Source organism: Rhinolophus hipposideros (assembly GCF_964194185.1).
Source record: "Rhinolophus hipposideros genome assembly, chromosome: 13".
In the NCBI taxonomy this organism is placed as follows: domain Eukaryota; kingdom Metazoa; phylum Chordata; class Mammalia; order Chiroptera; family Rhinolophidae; genus Rhinolophus; species Rhinolophus hipposideros.
The window spans coordinates 57221262-57245038 of NC_138059.1; the positions used below are offsets into that span (position 1 = coordinate 57221262).

General features: G+C 40.1%; 1 protein-coding gene across 1 annotated transcript in view; it reads right to left on the minus strand.

Moving 5' to 3' along the window:
• Positions 1 to 22169, minus strand: part of CA8 (carbonic anhydrase 8) — a 201842-nt gene extending 179673 nt beyond the window's left edge. Inside the window, exon 1 of the mRNA XM_081070898.1 lies at positions 22071 to 22169. The gene's annotated coding sequence lies outside the window, so the exon portion shown is untranslated. The remainder of the gene's footprint in view (positions 1 to 22070) is intronic.
• Between the last annotated feature and the right edge of the window lie 1608 nt (positions 22170 to 23777).

Below are 23777 nucleotides of genomic sequence, written 5' to 3' on the forward strand. Positions count from 1 at the left end.
TAATGAATGGATGGAAGGATGCATGGATACTTGAAAGTGCTTTGTAAAGTGCAAACTGTTACATTTCCATTTGTTCTATAACTATCACACACAAATGGCTATCTGGAACTCAAACTTCCTTTTTTACCTAGACTCCCTCCCTTACCTTGCAAGTACATAGTCAATTCTTTGCCATTTCAGTGGTAACTAGAAACTCTACACCCTATGTAATTGTTAGCAAGAGTTCATCTTTTTTTAGCATTGTTATTCTCAGACTCCATTCCAAAGACTAACATTCTACTGGGCCTGCTGCCTCTCTCTTTTTTTAATCTCCCAAAGCAAGTATGGAGCAGACAGAGCTAGTTGGAAATAACAACTAGAAAGTGTGCCTGAGAACTGAGAACCCTGGGAACAACGGCATTGAGGCCAATTCCTTGTCTATATTGCCATCCAGCCGGTGGTTCAGTTCCTGCCAGGTGTATATACACAGCGAATGATTTCTTGGGAAGAATAAACTACAACCAACCAGGGCAGGAATGACAAGCTGGGAGCTCTGGCACAGTGCTTTCCCACTAGAGAGGGTAGTTTCCTCTACAGAGGAAGTGCTGTGGGATCACAGTCCTGGCACATGAGGCATTGCCTACATTCCAAGAGCAGCCACAAGGCAGACACACAGCCAAAATAGGCGTTTGAGTATGTGGAGAAAGTGGAATAAAAACTGTCAAACTAGAGGAAGAAAGAACTGAATGGTTGGAAATAGGGGATGTTAAGTAGGATATTCCTCATTGTGAAGAAACCAATGTGGGAACAGTTAAACAAGGAAAGCATGTAAATAGCGTCATTAGCAGTGTATCAGAATTTCATAATGTCAGAAGAATTCCAGAACTAGACAGGATATTAGAGACCATGAAAATGAAACCCAAACCCTTATCCAGAGGTAACTGATTTACCAAGACTAACAGAGAACAACTTTCGCATCAGTTAGTGATATCCACTAACGTAATTAGATTTGGGTATTATCAGAAGACCCATCGATCTCAATAATCCCCTCTGGTGTCTGTTATGATGTCTCACATATTCCCACGATCTTTTCATTCCTTTAGTAGAGTAACTGTGTTTCTAGAAGGGCACATTAAAAACAAATCTGTTTTCAAACTGAGGGGCAATCTACAAAATAAAGACCCTGTACTCTGAAAGTATACTCAGATTTGTTGAATGCTAAGTCCTCAGTGCTTAGGTTCCTTTTTTCTATGAAATCTTTTGTAGAGTTTCATCAAATAATGTAATCTATACACTAAACATCAGATATCTCAAAGAGCTAAGGAAAAAAGTAAAGGTAACATAAGTGAATATTTTTTTCTCATAACAATTGATAATTTATAGCTTGGTTCCATAAAAATTGGCTCTGTGATTCATTTAGACATAAGGACATTTTTCATACTATTTGGATTCCTTCCATAGGACACCATAGAGCCAGGAGAGAAAAAAAAAAGATTGATATTCAATCATAACTGTGGTATATATATTTGGGGCATGTATTGGGCTTTTCTCCAGAAATTATGTTAATATATCTTGTTTAGTAAAAGATACTGGATGCCATTCAAACCAGATGTTACTTCACAGGTCACTGTCATGGGGGGCGGCCTGCGGGGGCTTTGCTCCCACTCCCCACATAAGAACGCAGGATGCAGCTAGGCCAAAAAGGAACACCCACGGGGCCATAGGTAGAATAGTCATACCACTATAGTCTCACTGGAGGCTGGATTCACATGACGTGCGACCTGCTGTCTGCTTTTCTGCCAACCAACCGACTCTCTGACTTCCCTCGACTCTCCTCCACTCCCCAACGCAGCCGTGGCAGTTATATTAGTGGCCAATGGCTAACTGGCTACAGCTGACGGCCAAGTAACCACAACCGATGGCCATCTACTACCCGAGTCAGCACCCCCCCACGTGAGGCCGAGAGCCTGGAAACTGCTCTCTGGGGCTCTGTCCCCCATCACTTTCCTGCTTTTGTTTTTTAAATATTTTGTAGTTCCTTATAGAGTAGCTTTTGACACTTTTTTCTAGGTTGGTGTTGATACTGAATGCATGGGCCATCCAGTCATGTTCCCTAAATTCAAACGGAGACTGTTTTAGACTTCTACCGGGCCGTAACAAAGTACCACAGGCTGGGTGGCTTCAACAACAGAAATTGATTTCCTCACAGTTCTGGAGGCCAGAAATCCAAGATCAAGGTGCTGGCAGGGTGGGTTCCTTCTGAAGCCGTCTTCTCGCCATGTGTCCTCACATGGTCTTCCTTCTCTGCCTGTCTGTTTCCTAACGTCCTCTTCTTATAAGGACACCAGTCATATTGGATTAGGGGCCACCCTAATGACCTCATTTTAACTTAAGTACCTCTTTAAAAGCCTTATCTCCAAATAGTCATATTGTCAGATACTAGGAGGGTAGGACTTCAACATATGAATGAAGAGGGTGGAGGGGGGTGCAGTTCAGCCCCAACAGAGCCTTAGAGAAAGGGGAAGAGAGACTCCATATAGGGAGGTGCCTTCAATTCCAGGAAGGAATATTCCTTAGGGCCTACTCTTAGTAAAATACTATGCGTTTAGCTTCTGATGCTGCCTGTCTGTTCTGTATCTGCCGCTCTGGGAAGTATTCCAACGGAGGTTCCCTCCAAGCAAAGTTTCCAGAACCTGCTCTTGCATCTCCATGAACTCCTTCTTAATATCCCACTCAGCGACTCTGTACCATCTTCAATGTCATTCTCAGTACCCAAGAATAAACAACTCTTGTGCATAATATGTTGGCACCAATGCTGAATTCAACACTCAGCCAATATGGCTAAGTGACTTGGAAATAATCCATTCTTTTAATAGCTGATATAATTTTAGTACTTTATTTACTGCAAACATTGAATTTTGCCTTCAGGCCTCATAGAGAACAGCACTGATAACTTCCAGAAACATATTTGAAATGCCTAACATAGAGTACACAGCTGACTAGAAATGTTCCTAGTGTGCTGTGACAGGAATGAGGAAAAGTAGAGGGCGTGAAACCACAAATCCAAAACTAAAGCTCTCCAGGTCGACCCCAGATCCTCCTGTCCCACATCCGACTTCTGATTTAGGACCCAGAGATGTGTAATCCTGAGTCTTCTACTGACTCTGCAGAGACTTTATACCTCATTCTCTGTTTCCACATCACTGAAAAGGGGATTAAAAATATATCACCTCTAACCCTTTAACTATTGTAAAAGGGAAGAAAATGAGATGGAACTCTAAAATTAAAATTCAAAATGTCTTAAATAAATATTATCTTAATTCTTAGATGTCAAAACCAATTTAAATCCATTAAATTTGTTATTTTTATTCTGGCATTGTCTACTAGTTTATGCTCTTTACCAGGTGAAGACTGAATGGTTCCCACAGTAAAACTTCTGTCTTCAATCCCATGAGAAAATTTAGATCTGCACCTGCTCTGGGATTTCATATGCTTTTATTGTCTTTAATACATCTTTGATTCTTCGCAGCTCTTGACTTCCATAGTCTATATAACAGACGATACAGGAGTAATTCTAATTTTACACTCTGGGAGCTGACTGTAGTACAATGTATGACCACCAGGGGGAAGCATAGACCAAATGCTGCTTTAGACTTCACCAGGTTTTCGCGGTTGGGTTTCTCTAGTCACAAAGCGCCTTCCTTTCCCCCGGAGGAAAACTCTGAAGGATCTGAAAGTGCCCCCAGGAGTAGCCGCCCAGAGCCCCTGGTAGCAGGCCCTTGTCCTGAGATTTCCCACCCCTCCGCCGGCCTTGTGCGGTGCTGGGCGGGGAGTCTGAGTGGCAGGTCGAGGCTGGCCTTTTGGTGTTGACGGGTGGTTCCAGATAACAGGTGTGAGTAAAGACACCAGGCACAGGTATCAACAATATACAGGCATCAGAACTGACCAAAGTTATGTTGGCGCTGAATTCAGTTTCCCAGGCCCCAGTTCTTCCTGACGTGCTAGGGAACAGAAAGGAGCAGAAACCGGCTGGTGGGGAGGAGAGGAGACATCCCAGAGCGGGTGGAGAATAAACGGGCCCCCGACCTGGTCAGGGGAGAATGGCAGGTCAGACAGGCCTTAGGAGAGGTTATTGGTAGAGTCAACAAGGATTTCATATTTATGTTATTTTTTTTTTCCAAAATGTTTTATCCTCACTTTTTTTCATTATTAGCTAATTCTGGACCATCACGTTCATATTCCAGTTGAAAGACCGAAACACAAGAAATCAGCACTTTAAGTAGAAAGCAGTAAAAATAAAAGCAGAATCCCAATCTCTCTTGTACCCTGTTGGTTGTTACGCACCCCAAGCCCTCCGTAAGCAACCTTGAACCCCAACCTGAAACCAAGACACAGTTGGAACCAGGTAAAGAGATGGTGTTACAACAGAAACAGAGGCTTTGCATGCCTCCCCTCTCATGGGGCATCAGAACCCTCTGAATTTGTGTGGTAACCAGCATAACCTGTTCTGTCAACCAAAGATGGGGGCCAGACCACCGGGAGCTAAGGGAACTAAGGAAGCATCACATGGACAGATATGTGGTGACAAGGTCAGAGGGACCACAGCGCGTTCCCACACATGGACTTCCCATTCATCCCTGTGATGGATGCTCCTGAGCCTGCCTGGAAATTCTGTCTGTGAGCTAATCATGGGAAATGACCTGCGTCCACTGGGCAGGAGTGGGTAAGAGGATCGGTAGGTGAGAGCTGGCTATTCACAAGGGGGCAGCCTTTGATGCGAGTAGAGCAGAAAGTTTGGCCGAAACTCAACACCTCTTAGAAGTACAGATTAGTCAAGAGGAAGAAAGGAGAAGGCATTGTGGAAGTTTTCAAGAAGGAAACAAAGATGCCTGTGTTTTGTATCGCTCAGCTGCCTCAAGAAAATGTCCATTTGTTTTCTTTACACTCCTTTTACATTTTAAGTGGAATCCAGTGAATGTGTCTTTTCAGTGTTCCCAATTTCACCGTTTTCACTACACCTCATGTTGCCATTTTAATGAAGCATCATTTTTCCAGAGGGTGTGGGAACAAAACTCATTTAATGACCTCTCAGAGCAAACACTGAGTTCTTCAAATATTTCTTTGAATTAAAACTCCCACCGCACAACTCACTTCCTTTTTAAAATGCCAGTTTGCCAACTACTGCAAACCAATAAACAGGGCTTTCCTTTACTCTCAAGCCACAGGGTTCCTGTTGAGTCTCACAGCCTGGGGAGTCCATGAGAAAGTCGGACTGCCAGCCCTCGGCCGTGCCCTGGGACGGCTCAGTGGCACAGCAGTGGTCCCCTTGGCAGTATGGCACCACCTGCCTTGCACTCCTGCAGCACACAGGTTTAGGGGACTCAGCAGAGACCTGGGATGACCTTGGAGATTATTTATCCAAGCCCTCACTTTAGATGAGTAAACTGAGGCTCCCACACCTGCCTCAGCATCACTTAGGGCAATGGCAAAGCGCATATTCCTGAGCCCATCCCCACATGTACTACACTGGCTTTTCTAGGGATGGGGACTGGGAATTTATATTTCAGCAATGCCCCCCCCACACCATGGTTGTGATACACACTAACTTTTGAGAAGCACTAGTAGTAGTAGAAAGAACAGGCTTACAGGCAGATGGATCTGGGTTTGAATCCCTCTCTGCTACTTACTAGGTCTGTACATGTAGCAAGCTAATGTCTCTGAACTCTGTTTTCTCACCTGTAGTTGGGGAGAGTGCTGTGAGGACTACATGGGATGGTGCACAGAGGCACACTTGGGCCCCAGGCCTGGCACCGGGATACATTTAACCAGTGTCACCTGCCACCTGGAGGTGGCTGGATTTGAGTCCCAGAGCCCCCGTTTACGGAATGTATGCTCTTGGACACACCACTTAGCTCCACTGAGCCTCCTTTCCTTGCTTGTACATGGAGAAAATAACAGTACCTCCTCCCAGGAATGTTGTGAAGGTTGAATGTGATATCATGGTGCCGCAGCATGGTCCAATCATGAAACAAAACCACTGTAGGTCTTTCGAATAATTCAAGGCAGGGTTCCACAGGAGATGGAAGAGCTGAAGAGCCAAACAGAATAAAGAGGCCCAGGATGGCCAGCAGGAGCTAGGACCCGGTGGTAGCAGGAGGAGAGCGATCGCCACACGGAACAGCCTGCTGCTGCTGTTTCCGGAGCTGCCACACAAGGCAGATGAGACGGGAGAAAGGCCTTGGCTTCTCTCCTCTCCCACCCTGCAGTCTCCTGCCAGTGCCTCTCCTTGCCCAGAGGAGGTAGAAGTCAGAAGACAGGGTGACCTGAGAAGCGTACAGTCTGCCCTCTGTATCTACAGGTTTCACATCTGCAAATTCAACCAACTGCAGATCGAAAATATTTTTTGGGGGGAAAAAATCCCAGAAAGTTCCAAAGAGGAGAACGTGAATTTGCCACACGCCAAGCACTATACCGAATCCATGTGAATGAAGTGATGTGTTGGCATATCCTGCTGCAGTCTATATGCAAATGTAAGTTATATGCAAATTCCATGCCATTTTATATAAAGGACTTTACCATCTGTGGATTTTGGTATCCTCGGGGGGGGGGGTCCTGGAACCAACCCCCACAGATACCAAGGGACAACTGTAATTCCCGGAGATACAGAACAGAGAAAATGGATGGACACCAGACCTGAGAGCAAACAAGAAATGTCCAGCACACACACGTAAAAACATATACAGTCTAAGACACAGCGCTTATCACTGTCATTGCTAACAACAAAATGTAACAGCCCAATGAAAAGGCTCTTGGTAAAAAAAAAAAAATGTGTTTATGAGAAGCCTGCCTTTCATTAGTCACATACAGACATCATTTCTGCAGGGCTGGTAGCCATGTGGAGGAAAAGTCCTGAAATTAGAGTCCTAGATGTGCCACTGATAAAATGAGCCTCAATTTCTTTATGCAGGAAAGTGTGAATACTATACCATTTCATAAAGTATCACAAGATGTAATGAGATCATAGACATGAAAGTAATTTATAAACCTAAAAGTCCTCTACAAATACAAGATATATTTGTTTTCTCAAAGCGGGGACATTTTCAAAAAACAGCTGATCAGATTCGCTATAACCTACATTCAATATTACCTTTTTTCCAACTAATTTTTCAAGTTCCTAATTTTCTTTTCAGGAATTCAAATAGGACACTATTTGGGCAAATACAATTGAATACATAGGTCAGTACTATCAAAGCGATGTTCCAGCCAAGAGCTCACACGAGAAGCACTCAGCAAACGTGATGACAATTATTCTCTAAAAGAAATGCTTCTTTTAGACAGTTATGTCTGCACAAGCCTTAACTGCCCAGTTTTGCTGTCTCCACTGATTAGGTTGATGAAACAGTGCTACATAATAATATAACACAATATATATGTAAAAAAAAATCTTTTTTTTGACTAATCTCTTTGTGTACTTTACATGTATTATTATCATTTATTATATAATAATAATTCTCATTATTTCACTTTCTTAACTGAAAATAATTGATACTTAGAGCGATCGTTTAACTTGTTCAAGGTCTCTCAGCTTGTTGCCAGCAAAGTCAGGATTGATCCCAGCTCTGGTTGAGTTCAAAACTGGTTGCTTCCCCCTCGGCCTCCCTACCCCATTTGCCTTTGGGATACTGGTCACTGAAGGAAATGATTCTGTGTCACCAACTATAGTGGAAAGTGCCCCAAACTAAGACAAGAAGCTCTAAGTTCGAGACAGCCTGGCTGTAGCCAGTGCTGTGTTCTCACCCACTAAATGACAAAACTGTTAGCAGATGAACTTTACAGTGTAACATTTAACAAGTTTCATAAAGTCCTGATTGCTTAACAGAGTTCTGACAAGTAAAACGTTATTGTTTTGGCATGGTATTTATGCACAGTTAGCTATATTTGCTATCTTTACAATGAAAAACTGTTCACTTCTGTTCTTTTGGTTTCTTGTTTGATTGGTTAGTCTAAGCCACTGTGCTAGGCATTATGAAATATTCTGAAATTTACTATTCTTAATATACTTTTAAAAATCTTAAAGTTTTTCCCCAAAGTACTACATTACATAGTCAGGCACATTTTATTTTGTTGGTTTTAACAAAGACTGTCCTGGGATATAACCAAACTGCCAGCAAGCCCTGGAGTGTCATCAATCACGTAGCAGCTGGCAGAGCTTGTTTGGGGTTGGTGAGCCAGGCATGACGCCAGGAACCAGGACCCGGTGAGCAGAGCAGGCAGGGTGGCCCAAGAAAGGAGAGAAGCAGAGGGCAGAATGAGTGACGGTCAGGAAAACAGCTGACATGGAGCATTTTGGAGGCTTGAGTAGCTCCACAGATTGGTCTGGGCTCCCATGCAATTTTTGAAAGAAGAAAAGCAAGCTCCATATTTGCATGGCTTGACATTCGCCAGAAAAAGAAAGATGAAGGCCAACTGTCTAGATGGGGAAATTCCCAAGAGAGGGTAACAAGGAGATGCTAGAGACAGAGTGACCAAACCCCTCATTTTCCCTGAACCACAATGTAGAGGGCCGTTGTGAAGTAACAATGAGGGACCACCCCCCAAGAACATAGGAAAAAGTTTATTCCCAAAGAGTTAAACCGGTGAGTCTACACAAAAGGTCTGAAGTCAGTCATCTGGTTATTCCAAGAGACTGTTGAAATGTGTTCAGAAACACCCAAAATGGTAAGCAAGGGGATACAAAAATCACCACAGGAAGGCCGACCTGGAGTGTGGTTGTAATTAGGAAAGCAGGAACTTAGTTAACTATCAAGAGAAAGACTTCAAGCTACAGTGCCACTCTACACAGAAGAGGTAAACTTGAAGATGCAGAAGGGGTCCGATTCACAAAAGCTCTGACGAAGCTGGGGTGGAGTGGCCCACAGACCCCAGCAATTCCATCAGTGCACTTGACCATATATTGCTGCTGAAACCCAATGTGATTAATTATCTAAATCAGACAACCCCTTCTCTTTGCTCTGATTCTATACTCACTAGGGAAGCTCCTGGTTGTATTATAATTTTACTCCCCAAAGAGAGCTGCCAAGAGTAAGATAACGCGCTTGTCACACTGGTCTAAATAGTATTTCAGTCAAAGGGATGCTCAGAGTTCCCAATGCAAAATAATACTGGCAATTTGATTTATACATCAGTCTCTCGTCCCCTGGGTTAATGGAAGTCTACTCCCTGAGAGCTGGATCCATACCAAGTGTGCTTAAAATTTTAAATGTTTGAAGCTCCAGTTCTCAGAACTTGACTAAGTATCAATAGTGTGGAATCTACAGAAGGTAAATGCTAATTTAGGAAACACGTGGGCACAGACAAAACCCACCTTCCTTAATGACATCCCAACACGGCCACATGCCATCATTCAAATGTAAACAAATAACAGTCTTAGGTATGCATGTACACTTCAAATGCTTTACAATGTAAAACAGCTTGAAGCCTGCAAAACTGAAAGAATTATTGTCTTGGGCCAGATCTGTGTTGCAGGAAAGGATTCAAGGTCTTGGAACAGTAAATAAATTCAGTAACACAGAAAATTAAATTGAGAACTGCTACAGCAAGTTTAGATATGGTGAGTCACAGCAATAGGCACAGTTTTCTATGTCTCTCCAACAGCATTTCCCTCCCAGCCTCACTCAGACACTTCTGGGACTTTTACCATTTCTCAACAATTTAAACTGTGTGTACCAAAACTCCAATTTAAACTGTGTGTACCAAAACTCCAGTTTATGGCCAGCACTCTGGCCATAAACAAACAACCCACAATATTTGTAATAGAATGGTGATGTTCTAAAAGTCAAGAAATAGGAGACATTATTTGACCCATATAAAAGTTTTAAATTTCTGTGAAGGTAGCTATCAATATTAAAACTGTAAAGACAAACAACAGCCTAGAAAGATATTTGCAGCAATATGGCAATAAAAGGGAAAAGAAATATTTTATTAAAAAGTATCCAAACTTCCTAATCAATAAGAGAAAATAAAAAGAGAAAAACTGTATTATATACCTATTTAAAAGTAAGCAAGAATACCTTACTTGCTTAAAAATAAGCAAAAATTAAGTATAGTTGGAAAGAAAATAGACTCGGACATGTGATTAACAGCACATATTTACATAACTCTTCTTAATTTTGTTACATATCAAGGGAAATGAAATCACTTGCATTCTTTTACAACTGGTCTGACTTTAAAGATTTTATCCTAAGGAAAAAAAATTTAAAAAGGAAAAAGCTACATGCATTAGCATAACATAATCATTTTAGTATTATACCTAAAAGAAAACATTGAAAACAATCTAAATTTCCAACAAGTAAGGAACAATCAAGCTGGTTATGATACACAACCCAATAGAATGTAATAGAGTCATTTAAAATTGTAATGTTTAGGTCTGTGCAATATTAGAGAAACTGTTTAGAATATGCTAAGCAAAAGTCTGAGTATCTGGTTTCAAGTGTATTACAACTACAGCTATGGAAATATGTGAACATGTGGCCGAAGTCTGGGAGAGAATAGGAAACAAGAAAGCTCTTGTAACGTACCTGTATCCCAGCTCTACCAGTTACTGGCTGCAAGACACTGGGCATGTTACTTAATCCCTTTGTCACTCAGGTTTCCAGTCTCTAAAATGGGAATGATAACAATACCTACTTGGTGAGGCTGGTATACAATTGAATAAGTCATTGCACATAAAATTGCTTAGGACACTGTGTATTTTATGTAGAGCTGAAAATAAGTGCTATACAAATTTTTACTGTTAGTCATTAGATTATTCTCCCACATTATTCCCTTTATAATAAATAAAAATTAGGAAGGACACTTTTTCAAAAATCCTTCCCCAGTGTTTATACTTCGTTGTTAAAACTTTTTACATTTCTATTAAGGATATCTCAGAGTATCCTCAAGAACATTTTGGTATAATGCACATGTATCATGCACCTGCTATGTGCCCAACACCACGTGCCCCTGCCCTCAGGGAGCTTACAGGCAGCAAAAGCATCCAGAATCACATGGGCCTACCAGTAGTCCTGATGCTGTCAGCTTTGCACACCACCCTCCCATCCTGAATCACAAATACCATTCCATCATGTTTTTGGTTTGATGCACTGATAATTCTCCTAGCATTTGTTTTGTTTTTTTTGTATTATATTTATGTAAATAGTCTTAAGGTTTATCAAGTGTGCCTCTGTGTTGAGTGGACGTCTATTCCTATTACATTTGACCAAGTATAGTAGACTTAATACCCTATCAATATTTAACTATTGCTATTCTACCCATGTACCAGTTAGGTGTAAACATGTTTTTTTTAAAAAGTGTGGTATTTCAAAACATGTTTAAATACCAATATTTTCAGTACCTTGTCTTTTGAAATCAGCATAGCCTTTTCATTCTTTAATGATGCAATGTATTTTCATTCCTGTTTCCATATTTTCCATCATTCAACAAATGTTTATTGAGTATGTATTATGTATCAGATATGCCCAGTGCTAGGTACTGGGGATATAAAAGGACAGTTCCTGCCCCAAGGCTTGTTCAGTCTCCAGGGAGAAACTCTGATCACAATGCAAAGAACAGAGATATAGTAAAATTGTGTCCATGGAACAAAGAGAAGGGGCACAGAGGAAAGCCACTGGACTCATTCTGAAGAAATGGGTCTGAAAGGGAAGAGTTCCAAAGAAGGAAGGCATTTGACATTGACCCTGAAGGATCCTGGGCGACAACCAGGCAGATGAAACTAGAAGAGTTTTCCAGGAAAAGAACACAGAAAGGTTAAGAAGTTATAACAGAGCTCAGCAAGTCCCCAAAATACTTAGGTTAAATGGAACAAAGCTTGATAGAGAGTGTTCAGTGAGAGATTCCTTACAAATCCTACTAAAGATCTAGAACTTAAATGCACCTGTCATTTAAAAAAGATAAATAATCTTGGCATTATGGGTAACAAATAAAATGACAATTTACAGAAGGAAATACAAATGGCTAATAACATTTTAAAATATATACATTTAACCTCATGACTAATTAGAACACTGTAAATTAAAACAATAATTAGATAATATTCTATACTTATCAAACTGGCAAAAATTAATGTCTGAAAATACCAGAGTTAAATAGAAATTTGGAGCAATGGGAACTCTCATGGGCTACTTGGAAAAAAGTAAATCAGTACATCAATCTTGGAGAGCAATCTGGCAATATCTAGTCTAGTTGAAGATGCCCACTCCCCATGATCCAGCCTTTTCCAGCTAAAGATAATTGCATAATAGCACAGGTAAGGTAGGGGCAGAATGTGTAGAAGAATGTTTATTAGAAAGAAAAACTGGAAGCAATCTAAAAATCCCATCAACAGGATAATGGACAAATACTATAAGTGAAAATTAAAATTCTAGAACCAGAAGTCACCAAAATGGCGGCGTGAGGTGAGCCTCTGTAAAGCTCCCCTGAAATTTACAACTAATCAAACAACAATAACTCCACAAAGGACTCCCTGCACAGCAGACAGGCAAGACGAAGAGGCCCACTACTGAATTCACCTAAAGGTGGGAGAATCACATGAGTGGGGGAGGAGGGAAGGGAGAAGTGCAGAGACAGAGCCGCGCGGGCACAGGACGCAGACCTAGCTCAGTGCTCCGAGCTCGCTGCTCCCAGATCTTCCGCAGCTGCGGGACAGGGAAGAACTCGGACTGCTAGGGCTCCGCTTATGGCCCACAGGGCTGAGGAGGCAGCATATAGCACGGCTGAACCCAACGCTCAGGGCAGAGACCTCGGAGAAAAGACTGAGGGAAGAAGGCTGAAAACGGTGGTTTAAGCCCTCACTGCCAAGCAGAGAACAAAAGCCTTAGGCACTGAGAGGAGCCGCCTCCTCCCTACCCTCCCAGAGCTCGCCCCGCCCCCACCTGCCCAGTGCTAGAAGCGGAACAGTAGCAGTCTCAGATCAAAAGAACAGAATATTTGGTGTTCTGAGAACTGTGGACCACAGACACAGATTTGCAGCCCAACTAGTTCCGGCAAAGGGGAGGGAGCTGTGGAAGCACGACCAGCTCTGGTGGTTGTTGCTGCCATTGCTCTGGGCCACCTCTCACAACTCACCCCGCCCCTGGCCCCACCTATCTGGCCAGATCCCTGCAGGAGTAAACAGAACTGCTGAAACATACGGGCTCTGAATCTGGTGCAGAAAGAGCTTTGGAACTTCAAAAGCTCTCCACATACCCACAGGGACGTGGCGCCCTATGACCCAGGCGAACTGTTAACAGAGGAGAAGCCCGTTTCCCAGGGAATCTGCCCATTGTGTGAGAAGCTGAAATAGTGCAGAGAAAACATAGCACTACTGTGTGAGAGAGGAAAAAAAGGCTGCAGTCGGAGAGGAAATAAAACATTCTACCAACAAGTATTGGAAAACAAACAAAAGACCTATTCCTATCAACCTATTGTAGAAGCCACTCCTGTAGATGTCTAGGAAGATAAATAATAAATCAGTAATTATCATGAATAACCAAGGCAACAAGGCAGCTGAGAAAAAAAGTGAAAAGTCTCCAGAAAAGGAACTTAAAGATATGGAAATATGTAACTTAAATGACAGAGAATTCAAGATTGCAATTCTGAAAAAAACTCAATGAGATGCAAGAAAACACATAAAGGCAATGTAATGAACTCAGAAACGCACTCAAAGAACAACATGAGCATTTTACGAAAGAGATTGAAATTTTAAAAAAGAACCAAATGGAATTTCTGGAGATTAAGAACTCAATAGAAGAAATAAAGAATGCAATAACCAGCTTAGATAGTAGAGGTGAACAGATGGAGGAAAGAGTCAATGACATCGAAGATAGAAACCTGGAAATTCGCAGATGGAAGAAGAAAGAGACTTGAGACTAAAACAAATGAAAGAACTCTACAAAAACTTTCTGACTCTATCAGAAAGAGCAATATAAGAATAATGCGCATACCAGAAGGAGAAGAAAGACAGAAGGGAACAGAGAATATATTCAAACAAATTGTCGATGAGAACACCCCAAACTTGTGGACAGAACTGGATCCTCGAATCCAAGAAGCAAATAGAACACCTAATTACCTCAATCCCAACAGGCCTTCTCCAAGAAACATTGTATTGAAGCTGTCTAAAATCAACAACAAAGAAAGAATCCTCAAGACAGCCAGGGAAAAGAAGACGGTAACATACAGAGGAAAGTCCATTAGATTATGAACAGATTTTTCAGCAGAAACTCTGCTGGAGGGAGTGGAACCAAATATACAAACTATTCAAAGAGAGAAATTATGAGCCAAGAATAATATATCCAGCAAAGATATCCTTTAGATATGAAGGAGGAATAAAGACCTTTCCAGACATACAGAAGCTGAGGGAATTTTCTAATACACAACCTGCACTACAAGAAATACTAAAGGAGGCTATTCAACCACCATCAACAGGGACAATTTGTGGCAACCAAAACATAAAAAGGGGGATAGTAAAGGCCTGAACCGGAATATGGAAATGGAGAAAGTAAGCGTGCTGAAGAAAATGGAATACTCTAAATATCAAACTTTCTTTTACATAAACTTAAGAGTAACCACTCAAAAAAATCCAGAACTGAAATATATACAGTAATAAAAAAAAAAAACAGAGGAAAACATCATAGAATACCACCACACAGAAATAATAGACAACAACAAAAAGGCAAAGAAACAATGGAGACACAGCCTTACCTGAAAACTAAAGACAGAATGACAGAAAATCCTCATGTATCAATAATCACCCTAAATGTAAATGAACTGAACTCACCAATAAAAAGGCACAGAGTAGCAGATTGGATCAAAAAATTAAACCCAACTATACGCTGTCTCCAAGAGATCTCAGCTACAAGGACAAGCATAGACTCAAAGTGAAAGGGTGGAAATTGACACTCCAAGCAAATGGTACCCAGAGAAAATCAAGTGTAGCCATAATGATATCAGATGAAACAGACTTCAGGGTGAAAAAGATAACAAGAGACAAAGATGGACATTTCATAATGGTAAAGGGGACTATACAATAAGAAGACATAACAGTCATTAATATTTATGCCCCCAATAAGGGAACAACAAAATATACCAAGCAACTACTAACAGAACTAAAGGGAGAAATTGACCAAAACACAATTATACTAGGGGACTTAAATACATCATTCACAGCTATGGATAGATCATCCAAACAGAAAATAAATAACAAAATAGCAGCCCTAAATGACACATTAGATGAAATGGACATAATTGACATATAGAGAGCACTTCATCCTAAAACATCAGACTATACATTCTTTTCTAGTGTACACGGAACATTCTCAAGGATAGACCATATACTGGGACATAAAATCAGGCTCAGCAAATTTCAGAAGATTGAAATCATACCAAGCATATTCTCTGATCACAAGGCTTTGAAATTGGATATCAACTGCAAAAAGAAAGCAGGAAAAAACACAAATACATGGAGATTAAACAACATACTTTTAAAGAATGACTGGGTCAAAGAAGAAATTAGAGGAGAGATCAAAAGATACATAGAAACAAATGAAAATGAAAATACATCCTATCAAAATTTTTGGGATGCAGCGAAAGCAGTTTTAAGAGGGAAATTTATCATTACAGGCCTACCTCAAGAAACAAGAAAAATCCCAAATAAATAACCTCATGTTACACCTTAAAGAACTAGAACAAGAAGAACAAGTGAAACCCAAGGTCAGCAGTAGAAAGGAAATAACACAAATCAGAGCAGAACTAAATGAAATAGAGAACAAAAAGACAATAGAAAAAATTAATGTGACAAAGAGCTGGTTCTTTGAAAAGATTAACAAAAATGACAAACCCTTGGCTAGACTCACTAAGATAAAAAGAGAGAAGACACTAATTAACAAAATCAGAAATGAAAAAGGGGAAGTTATCACGGACACCACAGAAATACAAATGATCATGCAAGAATACTATGAAGGACTATATCCCACCAAATTCAATAACATAGAAGAAATGGACAAGTTCTTAGAAACATATAGCCTTCCAAGGCTGAACCATGAAGAACTGGAAAATCTAAACAGACTAATCACCAGTAACGAAATTGAATCAGTCACCCAAAACCTTCCCAAAATGGCTTCACTAGTGAATTCCACCAAACCTTCAAAGAGGATCTAATACCACTCCTGCTCAAACTCTTCCAAAAAATTGAAGAAGAGACGGTACTTTCTAACTCATTTTATGAGGCCAACATTACCCTGATACCAAAACCTGGTAAGGACAACACAAAAAAAGAAAACTGCAGACCAATATCTCTGCTAAATACAGATGCAAAAATCCTAAACAAAATTCTAGCAAATCGAATACAACAATGCATTAAAAAGATTATTCATCACGACCAACTGGGGTTCATCCCCGGGGCACAAGGATGGTTCAACATCCGCAAATCCATCAATGTGATACATCACGTAAATAAAATAAAGGACAAAAATCATATGATTATATCAATTGATGCAGAAAAAGCATTTGACAAGATACAACATCCATTTATGATAAAAACACTTAGTAAAATAGGTAGAGAAGGAAAATACCTTAACATAACAAAGGCCTTATATACAAGCCCACAGATAATCTCATAATTAATGTTGAAAAACTGGAGCCCTTTGCTCTATGTTCAGGAACACGACAGGGCTGTCCCCTATCCACCTCTGCTTTTCAACATAGTGTTGGAAGTCCTTGCCAGAGCAATCAGGCAAGAGAAAGAAATAAAAGGCATCCAAATTGGGAATGAAGAAGTTTAATTATCACTCTTTGCAGATGACATGATGCTATATATAGAAAACCCTAAAGACTCCACCAAAAAGCTATTAGAAACAATCAACGAATATAGTAAAGTTGCTGGCTACAAAATCAATGTACAAAAGTCCATTGCATTCCTATATACTAACAATGAAATCTCAGGAAAAGAAATACAAAACCAATTCCTTTTGCAATTGCAGTGAAAAGAATCAAATACCTAGGAATAAACTTAACCAAGGATGTGAAGGACATATATGTGGAAAACTATAAGACACTTTTGAAAGAAATTGAAGAAGACACAAAGAAATGGAAAGACATTCCATGCTCATGGATTGGAAGAATCAACATAGTTAAAATGGCCATATTACCCAAAGCAATATACAGATTTAATGCAATCCCTATCAAAAACCCAATGGCATTTAAAAAAAAATAGAACAAAAAATCATCAGATTTGTTTGGAACCACAAAAGACCCCGAATAGCCAAAGCAATCTTAAGAAAAAAGAACAATGCTGGAGGTATCGCACTCCCTGACTTTAGCTTGTACTACAGTGCTATAATAATCAAAACAGCATGGTACTGGCAGAAAAACAGACACATAGACCAATGGAATAGAATTGAGAACGCAGAAATAAAACCACATAAATATGGACAGATAATTTTTGACAAAGAAGCTAAAAACATACAATGGAGGAAAGACAGCCTTTCAATAAATGGTGCTGGCAGAATTGGATAGTCACATCCAATTGTGACACATCCAAAGAATGAAACTGTACTGCTATCCGTCACCATGTACCAAAATTAATTCAAAATGGATCAAAGACTTAAGCATAAGACCTGACACAATAAACTGCATAGAAGAAAACATAGGTACTAAACTTATGGACCTTGGGTTCAAAGAGCATTTTATGAATTTGACTCCAAAGGCAATGAAAGTGAAAGCTAAAATAAACGAATTGAATTATATTAAACTTAAAAGCTTCTGCACAGCAAAAGAAACTATTGACAAAATAAAGAGGCAACCAACTGAATGGGAGAAGATTTTTGCAAACAGTGCCTCTGATAAGGGGCTAATATCCAAAATATACAAGGAACTCATGAAACTCAACAACAAAAAAAGAAACAACCCAATTGAAAAATGGGCAGAGGACCTGACGAGACATTTCTCCAAAGAGGACATACAAATGGCAAATAGACATATGAAAAAATGCTCAACATCACTAATCATCAGAGAAATGCAAATAAAAACCACAATGAGATATCACCTCACCCCAGTCAGAATGGCTATCATCAACAAGACAAATAGTAACAAGTGTTGGAGAAGCTGTGGAGAAAAAGGAACCCTCATACACTGTTGGTGGGAATGCAGACTGGTGCAGCCGTTATGGAAGGCAGTGTGGAGGTTCCTCAAAAAATTACAAATAGAATTACCATATGACCCAGCAATCCCTCTCCTGGGTATCTACCCAAAGAATTTGAAATCATTTATACATAAAGACACGTGTGCTCCAATGTTCATTGCAGCTTTGTTTACGGTGGCCAAGACATAGAAACAACCAAAATGTCCTTCGATAGATGAATGGATAAAGAAGTTGGGGTATATATACACAATGGAATACTATTCAGCGGTAAGGAAAGATGATATAGGAACATTTGTGACAACATGGATGGATCTTGAGAGCATAATGCTAAGCGAAATAAGTCAGACAGAAAAAGCAGAGAATCCTATGATTTCACTAATATGTGGGATATAAAAAAAAAACAACAAAAGAACAAGACAAACAAATGAGAAACAAAAACTCATAGACACAGACAATAGTTTAGTGGTTACCAGAGGGTAAGGAGGGTGGGGGGAGGGAGATGAGGGTAAGGGAGATCAAATATATGGTGATGGAAGGAGAACTGACTCTGGGTGGTGAACACACAATGGGATTTATAGATGATGTAATACAGAATTGTACACCTGAAATCTATGTAATTTCACTAACAATTGTCACCCCAATAAATTTTTTAAAAATTCTAGAACCAAATCTATCAAATGGATACATCACAAAACATAATGTTGAAGTTTTTTAAAAGCCATCTACAGAAGAGTATATATAGTGTGATGTCATTAATGTGAATTTAGAAACCATGGACAGTAACAATATGAAGCCATGAATGGAAATGATAGAAATGTATAATTGTATCACATATTATATAATTCCATATCAATGAAATGTCCAGAATAGGGAAATCTATAGAGACAGAAAGTAAATTTGTAGTTGCCAAGGGCTGGAGTCGAGATGGGGAGACAGTGTGTGATAGCTAAATGCTATGGGTGTCTTTATGGGACGATGCAAATGTTCTAAAAGTGATTGTGTCACACAACTCTGTGAATATAAGAAGCAAAGCACCACGGAACTGTGCACTTTAAGTGAATGAATTATATGGTGTGTGAATTATAGTTCAATAAAACTACTATGTAACAAAAAGAAAAGGATAATGGTTACCTCTGGGAAAGGATGTTGGGCAATGGTATTGGGTCAAGAACACAGGGGCTCCAAATTATAATGTTTCATATCTTTTATAAAAATCTGAAGAAAAGATGGGTTTTAGAAGTGATAAGTGGAATGTACAAGGGTATTCATTACATATTCTTTACATTTTATTTATGTTTAAAACACATGTAATTTAAATGGGTATTTAGAAGCTACTACCAATAAGATATTGCATCCAATATGGACGACGATGGCGATAGAGGCACTACGGATACGTCCCGTGTTTCTGGCTTGGGTGCTGATGTGGAACCAAAGGACAAGAAGTAAGTGACAGGACAGGGACGGTGGAAGGAGGTGAGGGAGGGGCAGGAGGAGGAAAAGACAGGAGAAGGTTAAGGGGAGGGTGGAGACATTTTTGAGAGGCCACAAGTGAATCATTAATTCAATTTTCAAAGGGTTCAATTTGAAATACTTTTAAGATATCTAGAAGGAAAAGCCAAGGAAATAATTGGAAATATAAATGTACAAATTTAGATTCATAATTTTCTGTTTACAAAAGAGTTTTTTTATATTATATATATATATGATTTTAGAATATATATATGTGTATATATATATATTTAGACAATGCGTTAAGGAAGCGGTGATCCTCAACAGGCATCTCGGGAAAGAGGAAGAAGCCCAGACCTGAAGTCTGCATGAGGACAAGAGACTCCGGAGGGAAGGAATGAACACACACATCCCCATATGTGGACTGAGAGAGGGACAGAGACATGTAATAACAAGAACCTAAAGAGAATTGGACGAAAGGGCCTGCTGCTATCTGCAAGCCCAGAGGGAAAGGACTTGGTCAGGGAGCACAGAGCAGCCGCTGCGGGACACCATCCCGGGCTGTGTGCTGAAGAGAAACCTGGTCAAAGAACTAGGAAGTCAAAGGTTCTGAAATGAAACTCAGCTGCCGTGAGCTTCCTTCTCCTAGCAGGAAGTCACCTGTCAGCTCCTCACCCCTGAGAGTGACAGTTAATGGGCCCGGACTTCCCCTAGCTTGTCCTCTTCCTCTGTAAGTAAAGGACGATGCGATTTACCAGAGAGGATTGTCATGAAGACTAAATGGCCCTGCAGATAAGGAGGACTAAATACGGCACGTTTCTGATATGAGGTATCCAGTAAATGCCTTTTCTTTCCCCAAACCTCCACATGATCTTATCTTTTCTCATTTTTAATACAGATACACAATATTTTTATGAGTAACTTCTGTAGTTATGAAACTCTATCCATATGTCTAACCCACCATAGATATTTTTTAATTTTGTAATGCAAGTTTTTTATTGAGATATACTTGACACAGAATATTACATTAGTTTCAGGTGTAAGACATAACGATTCAATATTTACATATTGCAAAATGATCCCAACAAGTCTAGTTAACATCCATCACCACACATAGATCCAAAATTTTGTTTCTTGTGATAAGAACTTTTAAGATCTACTCTCTTTGCAACTTTCAAATGCACAACTCAGTATTATAAACTATACTCACCATGCTGTACAGTGCATCTCCCAGACAACTATTTTATAACTGGAAGTTTGTTTTTACCTTTTTACCACTTTCATCCATTTTGTCCACTCCTTACCCTCCACCTCTGATAACGTCCATATTTCCCCAGACATCTATATTTTCTTAACAACCCCATTTAACAGAAAAGGAACCTGATGCTTGTAAGTCAAAGAGCTGCTAAGTGTTGGAGCCAAAATGCGGACACTAGTTTTCTGATTATAAATCACACCTGCTTCCCATTACCCATGAAAACCTTGCATTTCAATTGCATTATTTTAAGAAGCTTAAAATCAGGATGCTATGGGAGTATGTGAAACATTTTGAATCCCAGTTCACAGATAACATTTTGGAAACATTTAACCATAGTGATTCTGAGTTTGGAGGCAGGAAGTGAGAGGATAAATGCAGAAATTTGTACACGTGGTCCCCCAAAATATTAGACATTTGCCAAGATTTTAATTGTATTACTGAGGAGCAAAAAATAAGTAAAAACAGCTTATTATTCACGTTCACAGATGACATTCAAGCAACATGCAATTAATCACAAGCTTTTTCTTATGCAAATATTATTTCAATGTGAAATCATTTCCATAAGTGCAACAGTGAAATCTGTTTCAGGAAATTGAAACAGAACACAATTCAACTGTTACAAGTCTGCCTTACCCTCTAGATATGTTTCTTAAATGAGAGCTGAATTTTGAAATATATTTTGTCACTGATTTTCATTACAAATTTAAAAATACTTTTCCATTTTTTCAACTAACGTACATATTTTCAGTTACAGACTCTGTTGCAGTATGAATAGCACTACTTATCACTATATACAAAGGAACACAACCTGACCCATTTTATAATGAAAGCCAAGAAACATGAAAAGGTGCTTTGTAACAGTGACTGTTCCATTACGGTGATTAAATGTATGGCTTTAGGATTGGCTATCACTATCATTTACTAGGTGAGTGACTTTAATTAAGTTAAACTCTTTAAGCCTTAATTTCCTTAACTGTAAAATGGGGATAATACATACTTAATGGCATAACTGTGATTAGAACATGAAATGACAGATGTAAGATGCTTCATCTAATAAGTGCTCAGAAGTCACAGTAGAAATAGGAGGTAGTCGTAGTAATCGTAGTAATACAGCAGTAACAAGTAATCCATTTAAATGGGTACCTAATATTACAACCATCCGTATGCTTGAGAAAATCTATGGGATGAATCTAGGAAGACAAGAATACTCACAGTTCCTCATCCACAGCCAGTTTTTGTGTTTGGATTTCCCACCACCAGAATCAAGGGCTTGTATGTTCAGGAGACCACTGGTAGAAGGTGAGACTTTGAACCCATGAACACTGAGAGGAATTTTGAGGATTCTCCTGAGAGGAAGTGGTAAGAAGAAATGAAAGGGGAAGGAAGAGAAGAGAACAAAAACAAAGGTGAAGGTTTGGACCTTTCAGGGGTAAAGGTGGCAAAGTGAGAGAACCCCCAGGGTGGGGCAAGCAAAGGACTTTTAAAAACAAACTTTCTAATTTGTCTTTCTGCTGAATTTGGTCAAGCCGTATGCACAGCAGTAGCCCTCCTGATGACCCCTAAATGCTGAAGAAAGTTAAATTCACAACTAAATTCTTTGTGTGAGCAGATTTTCGTAGCAATTAAGGAAAGGGCAGGCACAAACCCAAGAACCAGCTTCAGAGATCTTGTGGTAGACTTTGAACTTCGGCAAGATGTTGAACAGGCACCGGAGTCTATCCTAACCACCTTTTAGCAGAAGAGAGACCGAGCTGACATCTGTTAGACATTCGCTACCTAAATTCTTTTTACTCCCCATTTATCACCATCATCACCAAATCTAAATTCCCCTGGTTAACTCCCATTCAGCGCTCAGATCTCAATTTCAGAATTACTGATGGTTTTCCCGGCCTGTCCTGTGTCCAGATTAAGTATCGCTTGTGGGCTGCACAATAGCACCCTGTACACTCCCCTGTCATAGCACTTTTCATGATCATAATACGGGAGTCACTGACTCTCCACACACCCCCCCATAGACTTTAAACTCTATGAAGACAAGAACAATGTCTGTGTATAGCATTCTATTCCTCACACAGAGAACTGCACTCGACACATAACAGGAACTCAGTGCATCTTTAAAAGAAAGCAAGTTGACGAGGCATGGAAGAAGGGGTGGGGGGATGAAGAAGGACCTCTTCTTCATGACCAAAGCATCACACACTCACTTCTTTTAAAAAGGACAGCCCAGTTTGGTTGGCCATGGCAGGGGAGAACTTGAAATCCAAATACTTATACAAAATGAAGTCTGTTCATGACACTGTCATTCCCCAACCAGAACTGATCTTTCAGAGCTGGGACCATTGGGAGGAAAAGTTTCAGGAGGCTGTCTGTGCTTTCTAAGGAATGTACTATTTTTCCACTTTACTCTCTGGATTAATCAGCTGCTCCAGGAGCAAAGACACTAGAAAATTTAGAGACAAAGAAGGGAAAGAAATGTCTCCCCCACGGTGTGTTTTCCCATCCCCTGTAAAGGGCAGACCTAGCCTGGCAACGGTCAGGATCTTCTGGGTTACAGGGCTAGAGCAAGATGGGGGTGGGAGGTCCTGAGTGGAGCAGATGAATACGAAAACCGCAGTAGTTCCAAGTGTCAGGAAGGGAGCCCGAGGTCACAGGGAGACAGGGCACTCGTTGTGAGTAGATGGCTATATGGTAAGAGTTCAACGCAGAAGATTAGACAGTGAATGTGAGCAGACTTTCAAGGGGTAGAAACGAGCACAATATTTAAATATTATTAAACAATATGTAGTGGTGGATATTGTTTAAAACATGCAACTACTTCAACCCATAGCATGTGCAGCTCATTTCTGAGAGCCAGCCCCCGTGTGCCATGTGGACCATCTGTGCAGCTTCGAGCACTGGGGAATGGAGTCCATGATCACT